Source organism: Euprymna scolopes, chromosome 42, assembly GCF_053919585.1.
Source record: "Euprymna scolopes isolate OS-2025 chromosome 42, ASM5391958v1, whole genome shotgun sequence".
Lineage (NCBI taxonomy): Eukaryota > Metazoa > Mollusca > Cephalopoda > Sepiida > Sepiolidae > Euprymna > Euprymna scolopes.
Window position 1 is genome coordinate 2347129 of NC_136523.1, and position 16124 is coordinate 2363252.

At 33.6% G+C, this 16124-nt stretch overlaps 1 pseudogene; it reads left to right on the forward strand.

The window, feature by feature from the left end:
* The first annotated feature begins 10535 nt into the window (after positions 1-10535).
* On the forward strand, positions 10536-10627 carry LOC145267321 (U2 spliceosomal RNA; annotated as a pseudogene).
* The last annotated feature ends 5497 nt before the right edge of the window (positions 10628-16124 follow it).

The window sequence follows — 16124 nt, forward strand, 5'->3', positions numbered from 1 at the left end:
GGAGAGGCTTATTTCACTCAAATTCCAGTGGAGGTCAATCAATGGTAAGCGGCTATTGCCATAATGCAAATTCATTTGAAAATAATATCAAAATGAGTTGGAGAGTACTGGAAAACTGGGGAGATTTGTCACCTAGCTTTCAGGGAACACCGCAAGTTGTTTTCAAGGAGCGATCCTTTATGATCTGTGTGTAAGCTCCTTGTGAGCCAATAATAACAACATGGAATCATGAAAACTGAAATTTTATAATTGAAAAAATACTGTCTCCCATTTTTTTTGTCTGTGAGTGTCACGATAAACAGGCACCATACCAAATAATGAAGGTCAAGGAGGATGGAAAGACTGAGGAGAGAAAGCACTAGCCAGACCTCCGCTAGAGCAATGCAAATAAAACTCTAACCTTGGGAAGGCTTATTGGCACCCAAATTTCAGTGAAGACCAATGGTCTCTCAGCGAGAAACCAACGGTAAGCGGCTGTTGGGATAACCCAAATTCTTTTGCAAAAGTTATCGAAAGAGGTGGAGAGTACTAAAAATATGGGGAGACTTGTTGTCACTCAGACTCCAGAGAAGAAGTTGTTCTCAAAGAGCAATTTTTGCTGATGGCTTGTGTGCATACACTTAGTGAGTAAATAATAAATAAAAAAAGAAAATGTTCAAACAATAAGGAACATTACAAATGAATGCAGCAGCGTTTGTTTATTAAGCTATTTCGGTTATTAGAATCACACTTTACTTTCCATATACTAAATTCAACTTTGTAATAAAATGTACGGTCTCTGCCTCTTTATTTTGCGATTAATTAAATTAATATTATTTTATCATTTTATATTATTTTTTATAAAATAAAAGAACAAAAAAAACAATTTTATTTGCTTTATTTATGAGACCATCACAGAGAAAGGCGATTGTTCTCCAATGTTTGTTTAATGTAAAGAATTTATTTTGGGCGAAGAGATTTTTTTTTGCTCAGTTAATTAAGTTTTGTTTTAACTCCCTAAAAATTGCATTATTTCAAATCAGTTCTTTTCTCTGCGAGTTTATCTACAATTTAGATTTTCTTTATCGAATTCAATCTATATATCATTGTTGATCTCGATTACACACACACACACACACACACACACAAACGCACATATATATATAATATATATATATATATATATATATATATATATATATATATATATATATATATATATATATATTCTGCCTTCTTTCTTGTCCAAATTACTTTTTCATTCCATTTAATAAATTTTTTAGCAGATTCTTTTGAGGAACATCTAGTTATTGCCGGGAAGTTGTTTAATTTAATTTCTCGACGTCACTTCTGGTGTTCTCCGTCAATCTTCGTAGAGTTTCACGTGTGTTGTGAGCAAAAAAAGTTCTTTGCGATATCCACAAAGGAAATCCACCAGATTGAGAATACCTTTTAAAAATTTTATACTTATGCGGTAAACTGATATACTTATTTGAACAAAAGAAAATATAAATATAGTTACATGTTCTTGGGTAGTGATTCGACAGTTATGTCCCGACATGACGTGTACAAACTTCTGCTAATGCACTTTTTGTTGCTTGCACAATTGTGTTTATTATTGTGTTATTGCCAGTCTGTAATGCCACAACAAACACCTATTATTGTATCCTTAATTCTTTTATTTGTTTTCTTAGTACCTATTTTGTTTATTATTTTTGCAAAACATTTTATTTCAACACCCCTCATATATATATATATATATATATATATATATATATATATATAGTCATCCACATACAGTACTGTTTCGCAGCTCATTAGTTCGGCTAGACAGGCAACCACCTCAAGCCAGGATTGAAACCCGACTGTCTGTATCGCAGTCAAGGCTCCTAACCATTACGCTATTGGTGGCCGCTGAACGAGTAGTGAATTTAACGATGTTTTGACATCGTCCGAAATACCGCCGCTCGATTTGTTTACACAAAGAGCGTCGCTTATACGTTAATGGTAATTCGTGTATCACTTCTCAATATGCTCAACTCAAGGTGAGGAGCATTATAGTCATCCACATACAGTACTGTTTCGCTGTTTCACAGCTGATCAGTGCGGCTAGACAGGCAACCACCTCAAGCCAGGATTGAAACCCGAAATATATATATATATATATATATATATATATATATATTAGTGTTGGGACGAGTAATCGGAATCAGAATCGGGAATCGGAAAAATCGGAGTTTTTGGGATGTCGGAATCGGTATCGGAATCGGAAAAAAATTAGCGTATTTTCCAATGCGAATACCGATTCCTTTAATTGTCTTTTTTTTTTATTTGATTTTGGTTTAAGAAACATCTTCCACTGCTTGTACTAATAATAATAAAATAATAAATATTTACTGATTTAAATTTCTAATAAGACTAAAATATCAAGATTATACCCTCAAATGTGTGGTTTTACGTTTGACAAAATATAGGAACATTTAAGATGTGTTTTTACAACAATTGGGACAAAATAACGATTTTATAATAAAATATTTTGAGATTTATAAAGAATCTGAATCGGAATCGGGAATTTAGTACGGAATCGGTAATTGTATCGGAATCGGGAAAAATATTGGAATCCTCCCATATCTAATATCTAATATATATATATATATATATATATATATATATATATATATATATATGTGTGTGTGTGTGTGTGTGTGTAAGAATACTCTCAATTAGAGAGTTCAATCTGGATACGGAGCAAAATTAATGTTAGAAAAATATGTCAGTCTGACGTGAAAATTTATTTAATTTTAAACAAGGTTCGTATGTGAAGAATAACCGGTTTCACAAATCAAGATCAATTGAGATGCTTATATGTGGATAAGTGGGTTAGATTCAGTGGAATATATTAGCCATTGTTCCATCAAGAGTTTGTTTCTCATATCTTTACATCCCTTTAAATCGCCACAATAAATAAAAAACGAAAACAAATATAAAATAATATAAAACTCATATATGCTAATTAAACATATACGATCTGTTTGGCCACGTGATTGAGGTAGACATGTTGAGCGCGTTATGGAACGAAAACTTGTAGATGTAATCAAGTGAACGGCTTTATGTTGGCAGCATTAAATTAAACATTCATTTTGACCGCATTCTAATACAGATTGGTGACCATTTTCCAAGGAGTCGGCCATTGCCTTGTATGTGTGGACATTTGATTTGCATTCCTGTTGGGAATATAATTGTTATTAACGAATATACCCATCTCTCACGCGATTTCATCAATGTCGTTTATGAAAATGATAAATAACATAGGCGAAATTATCGACCTTTCAGACACACCCGCACTGATAGGATGTGTCTAAATATGTTTGTTCGAATTATTTAGCATCTAGTTTTATCATTTGTTTTTTATTCTGCATTTTTATTTTTGATCATTTTGTACAGCCATCGAGTATCACACAAATCTTTGCTGAATGAAGATCTGATTATATTCGAGATTCGCTCACCAATACTGAACGAGTTCATCGTAGTAGATCCGTTGTCATCCCCCCTCCTGGTGCTTCATGTTATTAACGATAAATTCTCACATCTTCTTATGTTGGTCTAGTTGTCTTCACCAATTCCCTGTTTTGATATCTCATTGTAATGCAGCTTCCTATTCCAGTAGCTACTTTTCAAGAACTGCAGGCTTTTGCCACTCTCTTCCTGTTGAATGTTTTCCTTCTACAACTGGGCAGAAGCTGCTAGAAAGGACTTATCCTTACGTGAGTTCAAAATAGACTTCGTAGGGGATGCCTTTTCTCTTCCCTGCAACCTCTTTCTCACAGAATGGATATCGCGAGTCTGTCTTTACTTTATCCTTATTTTCATGGCTAGCACTCTTCTGAGCTCCAATCTATAGTCCTCCCTCGCCAAACTTTAACGAGAAACACTCGTCTATCTGAAAACACTATCAATAAATTACTCCACTCTTTATCTATGCCCACACCTAAACGTAGATTCCATGAACAAAGTTCCTTTCTTAGAACTGCACGCCTGTGGAACTGTCTTCAGCTTTCTGGCTTTCCAGATGACTATAATATGGTTGTCTTCAAGCCCAACGTAAACAAGTTCTTGATGATCCGTTCCACTTAAGTTACATTGACCAAATTTCTATTACTAACGATTATTATATTGTACAATTGACTACTGTACACTCTTTAACCCTTATCCTCGAGTGGCGTCTGGGCCTTGATAATTGGTGATACTTATTCTTAGTCCTTTGAATATTAAGCACATCTCTCGTCTTTCGTTCTTGCTAGCTCCTACATCAAGGGGTGATGAGCTTTCCATAAAAAGTAACTCCTCCAAAAGAGGGCAAAACCTTGAGGAGTGGTTTTTCTAAGACTGAACATAACTATACTTCCGTCCAACAACAACAAAAGCAACAAAGCAAACGTCGTCGAGATAGCCCAAACAATTAATTATTGGTGCCATGTAAGAAATAAGTTTTCTTTCCCATATTTTCTCCCTTCCTTGTCATCTTTCTCAATTCTTCTCTTCATAACCCCCTTCACACACCTTCTTTTCTACCTCTGTTTCTCTTATAATTTCCAATTTATTCCAACTCTTTTTTCTCGTCACTTCTCTCTCATCCTTTCCTTGTTTCTTCCTCTAATTCTTTCCGTATCCCCTCCTCTCGTTTTTATCCTTTTTCATACTTTTCCCTCTGCATCATTTTCCCTGACTCCGTTATATTCCATCCGTCTCCATCCTTTTCCCATTTTTCTTTCACATTATCCCTAATCCCTCTTCTTCCCTTCACAAATCTCCCTTCATACACACTCCTACTCACACACTCCTACTCACACACTCCTACTCGCACACTTCGTTCATACCCTCCTTCCAATTTTCACTTTCTTCGAAACGCTTCCGTTTTTCCTCGCTTTCCTCCCTTTGTATTTCTCTCTCTCTCTCTCTCTCTCTCTTACTCTCTATCTTCTTATTTCTATTATTCCTTCTTTCTTTGTATCTTCCTGTTCTCTTTGTCTTTTTTCTCACACTTTCTCATCATTCTTTTGTCTTCTTCTATTCTTCCCGTTATTACTTCTCCTCCTCCTCCTCCTCCTTCCTTTCATTCTTTCTCTTTACCTCCCTTCTTAAGACATCTGCTACTACTCTCATTCTAATACCCCCTTCCTTCCACATCCTCACCCCTTCCCTCACTTCTATAATTCTTTTGATTTTTAACGACTCTTTTTAATCTAAACAAACTTTTCCCGATCGTAAGGTCGCCACAACTAAGCCTTATCTTAAATTAGATAAATCCATAAAGATATTTAGAAATAGTAAGACAACAAAAACAGGAAAAAAATATCCGACCTTAAAACATAAACAAAACAAAACCAAAATTCGTTTACATTTGATTCGCGTTTTATTAGTTCCTCTTTTTGTTTCCGCCGTCGTCTTTTCAGCCATTTTGTTTTCCGCCAGTTTTTAAAATGAAAACAATACAACTTTTGAGATTGTCGACGTGTATTTTTTCTATGCTTGTATTTGGGGGTAGCTATAAGGTTTACATTTGGATGCTAGCGTCCTTACTTTTTCCCATCTTTCCCATTCTTTCTCTAATTCTTTCCGTGTTCCCTCCTTTTCGTTTTTATCCATTTTCATACTTTGATCTGTCTTTGATATTGTATGCCTATCTATCGCTTATTCTTTTCTCTTTATGATAAACGATTCTTATCTTTTCGCTATATCATTAGTAAACTAGCAATAACCAACGTTGCCGCAGATTATGTTTTTTTTTAATCATATTAGCTTATTGTGATTGAAATATACAAAAACAGACTTCGTATTACCCTTTAAAAAGTGAAAAGCAGACCAAATGCAAAGAAGTAACGCTGAATTCACCAATGCAGACTTATTTTTGTGTCACTTTATTATAACTAGGGCTATGACAAGAAAACATTCTTATCATTGTTTTAACTCCCGAATACATATCCGACACAGTTAGACACAGTTAATCAATCGAGAACCACATCACTCTATCTAAAAACATATAAGATATTAACTGATATATGCTCGAGAGTAAAAATAATGAAAATACATATTTTCTGGTCATAGTCCTAATTCTAACCATATCACAACGCTCATATATTTGGGAATTTGTTTTTGTCTTAAAGTTTTGCCGAGAGAAGTTAAGACATTACAGTTGTATCTAATGATTGGATCCTGTCTTCGAACCTTGAGAACAATAACGAAATAAAATTATGCATAAAATACGTTTACCAATTTACAGTATGATGAGCAGAGTCATCTGACTCAATATTACGTTGTCCGGGGCTTTTTCCTATTTCCAGTTTTTTTTACTGGGGTGCTTTTTACTTTCACTTTTACTTTCACTTTTACTTTCAGTTTTACTTTCACTTTTACTTTCAATAAGTTACGTGACTGAAATGTAATTTAAAAAAAAGAGTAAACAGTCTAAACAAAGATGATTAACTCTGCATTCGTGAATACAGAGTTACGCCCCTTTGCTTCCCTATATTATAATCGTTTTATTACTTAACTAACTATCCTATTGTCCGGGATTATTTGTTTCATTCATTAATAATTTAGATGACGGAAATAAAAGATAACAGGAATGAAATTTAGACAAAAAAAAGGGGAGTAGGCCTTCTTTCGTCAATTCAGATCTTCCCCCTCCCGTTTGTTTGTCTATATTACAACTATTTTATGACTCAATTAGCTGTCCTAAACTGGTGTTGCTCTAGGTGTATCAGAATTTTTGTAGGAATTTTTGACACCCCTAACACGAAACTGCGAATAAAATATAAAAAAACTCGTAATTTCTCTTTTAAAAATGGGTTGTTTATTTTCTTTATGGATTATACTTCCAAAATAAGCTATTAAAGTTGTTTTAAAAGTAATAGAAATATTTTTTTTATGTAAAAAAATAGCAGTAATGAATTTTATGAGTTCAGTATTTTTCAATTTTTAAACTTTAAAAATCTATCAAAATTTTTCTATTGAGTCTATTTTTACGATATTTTCAGGGTCAATGTGAAATTTTATGCTTTTTCCAATAAACTGAATATAATATTTTAGACAAACGTTTTTTTTTTGTATTCACGACCCCCCCCATTTTCAAGTGTCTATTAAAAAGTAAATAATTAATTTACTCACCAAATTTTTATATATCAAAAATTGAAGAGAAAAGGTCAATAAATAATATATTCAAATTTAAAACAAAAAAGTGGTGTTTTTTTTTTTTAGAAATTTACCTGTAAAGTCCGAAGTTTAAAGCCTTTTTAAAAAGAAAAACACGTTGTTTGTTTTTATTTTTTTTAATATATCCTTGGTCCTTGCTCCTTTAATTGAAAAAAATTAGGGCTTGAATTACATTTTTCGAGGAGTTATAAGCTTGGAAAGACGAGGTGGAATTATTCACTATTTTTCACGAAATTTCTGACACACCTAGTGTTGCTCTGGTTTATTTTTGTATTTATCAATCATGTAATTTTAGATGGTAATGTCTGCATTTGATAATTCATTGTACACTTTTTTAGTTCTCATTCTATTCATTTTCTCCCGAATTATTCTTACTTGCTTCGCTATAGTATAAACGTTTAATTACATAAATATGAGTTTCCCATACCTTACGTTACCGGATAACCTCTTTACTTTTGATTATTTATTTAAGGTCAAGAAAACAAGTCATTTATCCTTCGACAATGATTTCATTATGAAATTAAATTCTACTATAATGCATTTCGGTTAAATAGAACACAAGCCAGACATGTATTTGTTGTACTGTAATTAAATACAAACCTCCTTAAAATACAAATCTATAACTACCAGGTCGCTGGGAAAATGGTGGGATCCTTCTACCGCTCCAAAAGAGATCTCACTACTGATGCAATTCTCTATCTATATAAAAGCCAAGTACGTCCAAGGATGGAGTACTGCTGCCAATCTGGGCTGTAGCTGCTAAAAACAGCCTATCCTGCCTTGACAGAGTACAAAATAGACTTCGTGCTTTAGTGGGGGATGCCCTTTTCTTTTCTCTGCAATCTCTCTCTCACAGAAGAGACGTTGCGAGCCTATCTTTGTTTTATAATTATTTCCATGGCAAGTGCTTGTCCGAGCTCCAATCTCTGGTCCCCCTCGCCAATCTTTCATGAAAAACACCCGTCGAGCTGAAATCACTGTCAGTAATTTTCCCCACTCTTTATCTGTGCCTAAATCAAAACGTGGATTCCATGAACAAAGCTTCTTTTTTAGAAGTGCATGACTGTGGAACTCTCTTCCATTTGCCTGTTTCCCAACCTGACTACAACTTGGATGTCTTCAAGTCCAACATAAACAAATTCCTGATGAACCGCCCCCTTAACTAAGACACTTTATCAAATCTTCAATACTAACGATTACTACGATACTATCCCATTGATTACTATACACGCAATAACCCGTATCCCCGAGTGGCTTCCGGGCCTTGATAAGTGGTGACCTCCATGTAAAAAATAAAAGAAACTACCAACAAATAACTGTTTGATGTCTTATCAAGAATACAAACTTAATATTTTTGATGGAAAGGGTATTTCCATTCATTTCCGGTAAATTTATTTATACGGCTTGAGTTCTTTAATTTCCTAAAAGACACGAACCAGACATGCACGTTCTTGAATGCCCGTCAAATAAACAAACAATGGAGATTTTTGGTTAGAAAATGGTCTTTTCTTGTCTTTTCTTGTCTTTTCTTGTTTTTTCTTGTGAAATTATTCTCAGTGTTGCAATTTTTTCTTTATTAACAAATCAGCCAAGCAAAAACGTTACTGAATATCCTCCACGCTAAAATTACTTAAATACGTTTTTGTGAATAAAGGCTTAGTAATTTGTATGAATAAAAGTAATTTGTATGAATAAAATGGATTTATAAATTAAAAGTAAAATTAGAATATAGCGTAGAGTAAAACTTTTTAAAACAATCGCATGAGCTATAAGGTTTGTTTAAAATAAAAAAGAGCTACATTATATCTCATAAAGAATTGATCTCCAACCTTTTTTTCAAAACTTTCTTGTGATGTAGCACAACTCAATAAAAAATACCATCAACTATGGAATAATTGAGTGGATACTTTATCGTTTTTGACAAAATTAGATTGACACGGTATGGACGTAGCTTTAAAAAGCGTTACAAAAATAAAAATAATTTGCAACACTTTCTTTTTTTTTAATATAGCTGTTCAACGAATCCTTGTGTTGTTCAAAACATCCTTAATATCTCTTCCGTGCAATTGTCCCAACTGAAACTTTTTTTCCATCGTTTGAATTTCTGCGTTCCTCCCACATCCCCAAGAAGAGATATATTCTGGATCCGAAACAAAGAAACAAGGAGAGATATATTCTGGATTCGAAGTCCTCTTTTCAAAGTTAGCAAGACTTATCCGGTTTCGATACGAAGGTTAGTGATCTTAAGGCAAAAGTAAACGACGTCGCATATTCATATGTCGGCACAACGGTGGCGTTTTGTTAACGTCTGGTTAAGTGAGTAAAAAGCGATGTCCTTCCTGCGTCTATTTCAAATTTGACATCGGTTCTATTGGTCCCCATATTAATGATTTACCTAAAACCTATAGGAACGATGTATCATTAAGGTCACTATCAATGACAGAGTTCTTTCAACACAAGTAAGCCGAATGACTTGCAACTACTTTAGAATCAATTTTGGAAGGTTACATTTTATTTTCTATTAATGATTCATTTACATTTGCTAACTTTATGCAGAATCGTAATTTCTCGGAAAAAATTGTGTTCTTTCACTTGTCTCTAACTTTGTGAAAGTATTAATACATGCGCAGACGCCTTATAACACAGCCAATTCGGCAAAAGTTTTTGTGGGTTTCATGAAAAGGGTCTACTATCTGGTTTTAAAAAATAACTTTACTTATCGTTACGTCGACGACACATTTTGTTTGTTTGACAACAAAACGAAAAAGGGCGATTTTTTTTTTGCATTACTTAAAAACAACCAAATCTTGAGTTCATGGTAAACAAAGAAGTTGATTCTGATTTTTGGATAAACTAGTTTCTAAGACTTGTCTAGTAGTTTTTTTTTTTACATTTTTAGTCGCTCGCAAGCGACTCTATAAGTCACTCTATCGGTCGGTCGGTCGGTCGGTCTGTCCGTAACACATTTGTGCTTGGCCTTTTTGGTTATGATCAAAGGTTTGTTCTTAAAAGATGCTGTTCTTAGTTTTTAAGTTTTTCTTGGCCTTTAGACCGGGATCAGTGTTGATTTTCAATGTATTTTTAACATGAATAAAGGAGTTGGTCCCCATTTCCCCTTCACTCCTCACATTAAAAATCGTCATTGTGCCTAATTTGCCGTGTGGGGGAGCAAATAAATACCAACCCCACATATAAGACCTTGGTCAATGTAGGGGCAACCCCTCATACCAATTGTCACTATCCACCTCCCCTACTCCCCGGGGAGCTGGTCCCCATTTCCCCCTCACTCCTCACATTAAAAATCGGCCTTGCGTTTAATTTGCTCGGTGGGGAAGCAAATAAATACCCTTTTCTTGGCCTTTTGGCCAAGATCAAAGTGTAGTGTCTGTTCTCCCAGCTACCTCATTTTTTATTTTTTTCAAGAGGTCCACCACTTGACCCACCAGCCAAGTTTAAGTCTTTCATTTTGGTCACTTTTGTGACTTTACTAACCTTTGTTAGTGGGACCGACGCCCTCTTTGAGAAGTCTAAACCCTTTTCGCTCCCCCAGGACCGATGCCATTGTGTGGTAGTCTGGACCCGAAAATCGATCCCTTCTTTGGGGAGTTTGCTGTTTTCGGGACTGACAACACTTTCTTTATAAATCTCCAAATATTTAACTGCGCATATTTGTTCAAACTTGTGGCAGGTGAATCTATAGCTGTTAGTTTTACTGGTTGTTTAAAATATATAAATATATATTATCATTTCATTATCCCTTTTTTTGTTTTATTTTACTTTAGCCGAAGTTCTCAGAAATCAAGGTGCCCACTACCTTGGGCTAACACTTGAACTCCATATGAGATACATAGATATTCGAATGTTCCATTTAAGTTCTTTATCTCTCAAACACTGAGTTAGTTAAGAAGTTCAGAACATAATTTTCTTCTCCCCAATTAACCATTTTTATACATTGTAGTATATATTTTAATTTTGGTCTCTTGGTCTGACTGGATTCCAGGACAAGAATTTATCTAGTCTGGTAGAGTATCCAGCTTCGTGCTATTACTTGAGGTAATATCACTTGGAGAAGGTGCACCATTCCTCGTAAAAGCTAATATGGGTTAGCCATAGTGAGGAGATCTTATTTGGGCAGCGAATACAAAATGTGATTTTGAATATTTGGTCAGGGTTTACTTCTATGGAAAAAGTATCCTCATGCCAGGTTGTTCTGACAAACCCCTGTACAGAGAAAACCTAGACACTCGAGGACAGTGTTTAGTAGGCATTCAGTGGAAGATTTTGTATTAAACAAAATCAAATAGAAAAAAAAGATAATGCAAGAAATCTTTTTTAGTATCGAAAAATAGATACACATTTTACCATTCCGATTTCAATACCCCCCCCCAAAGTTCCGATTTTCCGATTTTTTGATTTCCGAATCCGATTCCATTAATCATCTCCACAATCGTCTCCACACTAATAAATACATACATACATGCATACATACATACATATATATATATATATATATATATATATATATATATATATATATATATATATATATATATATATATCCTACCATATGCCAGACAATCACACAGTATCTTATCGATTCCAACCGTATATATTTATTTATGGAATACCTTATTTATGAATAAAATATCTTATTTATAATCAAGTATAGTTGTCCAAAGACACTTAAGGATTTCGCTTTTGTTTTGTTCTAACCATAACTACAATGTTGGTCTAGATCAAAGTGTAGCATCTGTTCTTCAGATGCGGTACTTCCATTTCTTGTTCTCTTTCGGTGGAGGAGAAATCCTTCACGACTGAGACAATTTTTATTTTTGTACCTTTTCTCCACGTTAAAAAACGACCCTGGTGTCTAACTCTGTCCCGTGGGGAGGCATAGTAAATAGGTACAATGAAGATCTCCGTTATTTTCGTCAAATTTTCACAAGAGAGAGAGAGAGAGAGAGAAAAGGGAGAGAGAGACAGAGAGAGACAGAGAGAGATAGAAGCGGGTATATATATATATATATATGTGTGTGTGTGTGTGTGTGTGTGTGAGAAAGAGAGAGAGAGAAAGAGAAAGAGAGAGATAGAGAAATATAGAAGCGGGTACTGAGATACCAATATATATGTGTGCATATATATATATATATATATATATATATATATATATATATATATATATATACAAAGAGAAAAGAGAAAGAGAAAGAGAAAGAAGGTGGTACTGAGATGCTATAAATGAGAAAATATATGCTGAACAATTTAAGAGCTATGTCCGCCATATTCTTTCAAATTTGATGTCTGCTTCACTCATTTTGCTTCGACCTCTTCAACGATGCAAGCACCGAATTATCTCGTCTAATTAGTCTGTAATGACGCCGGTTGCATCAGAACAGTCGCCATCGCCAACTCTCCCGACGATGTTGGTGCTACCAAAAGATAATGGTTAACTTTATAGACGTATTCTTTTTTGTATTAAAAATATTTTTATTCCCATTCCGTAGAAAATGCCATGGAAGTTTTATGACCAAACCGAAAAGAATATCCGGAATATAAATGGAAATCTAACGAATGAAGATAAAGAGAAAAAAATGATTTTTTTTATCTTATCCAGTCTAATGCTATTAATAATTTTTTTTTTTTATTCGTTCGATTTTCCGAATAATCCATTTTGGTATTCGGATAAAATTGATAAATAAAAAATCCGTATTTTTCTTGTTTTATTACGATTACTTCTGATTTCATTTCTCAAATTATCGTCAGGCGGGTGTTAGTCTTATTGTGATTTTATCAATTTCTTTTTAGTTTTTTAAACAACTAATACTTACACACTATAAAGTGAGTGTCTATAGCGAGGAGGTATTGATGAGAAGACCCCATCCCTCAAACTCCTCGGTCTAACATTCACAGGCAACATGAATTGGAACAAATACATTGAGGACATTGCCAAGGTTGCTGCAAAGAATGTGCACCCCTTCTACTATGCTCGAAAATTACTAATACTTACAGTATTCTACATTATAACAAAGCCATAATGACTCAAAACACACATCCAAGACAACCAGTGCGTTACTGAAGAGGCTGAGAGTAAAGGTGATGGACTGGCTAAGCATATCTCCAGATTTGAACCCAACAGAAAATATTTGGGGCATCCTCAAGCAGAAGGTGAAAGTGCGCAAAGTCTCAAATATCCGCCTGCGCCACGATGTGGTAATTGAGGAGTGGAAGACCATTCAACAGGCTACATCTGAAGCTCTGGTAACTCCATACCTATGAGAATAAAGGCAGTTTTGGATAATAATGGTGGCCACACAAAATATTGAGAGTTATCATGTTGTATGTTAATATTGACAACATTTCGTAAGTGTGTACTTAATTTTGTTGGCAGGGATTTAGCTTTTAATGGCTATATTTTGAGTCATTTTGTGGAGAAAATAAATTAACTCTGTTATATATGCTGAAGACAGACTACTTTTCATTGTGTCAAAAAATCATTTTTTCAGTGTTCTTCCATGAAGAGGTATTAAACATTTAAAGAAATGTGAGGGATGTATCCACTTGTATGATACACTATATATATATATATATATATATATATATATATATATATATATATATATATATATATATATATATATAGTCATCCACATACAGTACTGTTTCGCTGTTTCACAGCTCATTAGTGCAGCTAGACAGGCAACTACCTTAAGCCAGGAAACCCGACTGCGCGTATGACAATCAAGGCTCCTAACCATTACGCTAATCGGCGGCTACTGAGCGAGTCATGAGTTTAACGATGTTTTGACATTGTCCGAAATACCTAAGATCGATTTGTTTACACAAAGAGCATCGCTTTATACGCTAATGGCAATTCGTGTATCACTTCTTATATATATATATATATATATATATATATATATATATATATATATATATATATATCGTTTCGCTTAAATTATTTCAAGTAAGTTGCATTAAAAACTATTTCAGGACAAAAAACATGAACTGAACTTTTATTGACTATAGTAACATTAATTTCTTGTATATTTATTTTTTCGGGGAGTCGTTTGTTGGCTTTTCTGCTAAACTCTCTTACTAAATAATATCGACAAAATATCGAAAAACAAAGAAACAAAAATAGTTTTGAAAAATAATGAAGCTTTACTTACTTTAGTAAAATAATCCGAAACAGCAAAATGGGATATTAAAAAAGTAAATACGTAATTACTTTAGTTTTTTAAAACAAAGAATCAATATAAATATGAATAATAAGAAAATGGTGCTCTTTTCAAGCAGAACAGCTTCGTTTCAGTTTTACAGTATTGAACGGTGTAGTATTGCGTCGACGGATTCAGGGTTGTACTATTGTAATGTAAAGAACACGCAGAAAGGGTTGTAATCAACTGAATTCCTTCTAGTACGCTGACAAAAAAAGCTTAAACAGTTATATAAATAAAAAGGTTATGTAAATGTTTTTAAAAAGACACGTAATCACGTGAGCAGGATTTTTCCTTCTTTTGACACGATAACAAGTAACGTTCTTATTTTTATTATTTATCTATTTATCTATTTTCGAAATAGTGCCACGTGCAAGTGGAGAAGGAAAAAAACAGAGTTACGCAAAATTTATGTCGAGAATTGTCTAAAGTTCCGACTTTTTTTTGGCTTTCACTTTAATAAGAATGTGCATTTATGAAATGAATTTATTCGACATAATATGATTCAACGCAAAAAATAAATAAATAAAAGCTAACATGAATTAAGATTAAAGTTAAGGTGTTATTGTGGACCCTAACCCCTTTTAACAAACCTTATTAAAACCTTTAAAAACCTTGTGAGATATTTACATTCTATGGGTGTCAAGCGCGAACGAACACCCAATAATTTTATTATGCCATATTTCTTCAAACTGAAACATAATTATCAAAGTATACTTACGCAAATAGATATGAAAAGTCTTTGTTAAAGTTTGTGCCATATTTCAATGGAGTACAGGCGTGAACTCAGACCCCACAATTTTATTATGCCATCCCTATTTAAGTTGAAACATACTTATCAAAGTATTCTTATGTACATCTATATCGAAAACCCTTGTAAACGATTTTTTTTCATTTTTTATTTCAATACTTTGGGAGCCAGGCGCGAACACAGACCCCACAATTTTTATGAACCACCGTTCTGCAAGATCAAACATGCCTATTCCTGATCTTCGATACATCTTCTATCATTATATGTAATCAGTTTTTTAAAATAGTCAACCATATAGGAGCCTACTCATGATCACACACACACACACACACACATACACACAGACGTTCAGCTTTATATTATATATATATATATATACATATAAATAATTATTTACTATAATAATTATTAAATATATATATATATATATATATATATATATATATAAAAGTTATAGCTATTGTGTTGAGTTTCAAAAGTTATAGTTGTTGTGCTGAGTTATAATGAGTGCTTTATGTCAAATCGATGCTTGAATTTGGTTACATTTGTGCTCATTTTTTACATTAAATATAAACCGGTATTAATCCTTATTTACTCCTCACTCGTACATTGAACGGATACCATAATATACACTTTACCATAACAAAGGTTCATACAAATTTGTAGCCTGATCAGCCAAGTTTTTTCCGATAAAAAATTCTTGCATATTGGTGTCTATCAACACCTATTCATCACTTACTCTATATTTAACGAATGCAATAACATTTACATCGCTACATCTTAACATATCAAATGTCCTTAAACATTCCCAGCCAGATCGGCTAGTGGGTTCCGAGAAAAAGTAGAACCGACAGACAGACTAAGAGAAATATGATATAGATTCGTTTTTGTGCTTCTCACGTTTAGATTTCAAATGGCATGTTATTGCTTCTCGCTCAAATTCAGTCGACGTATCTATAAGTTCC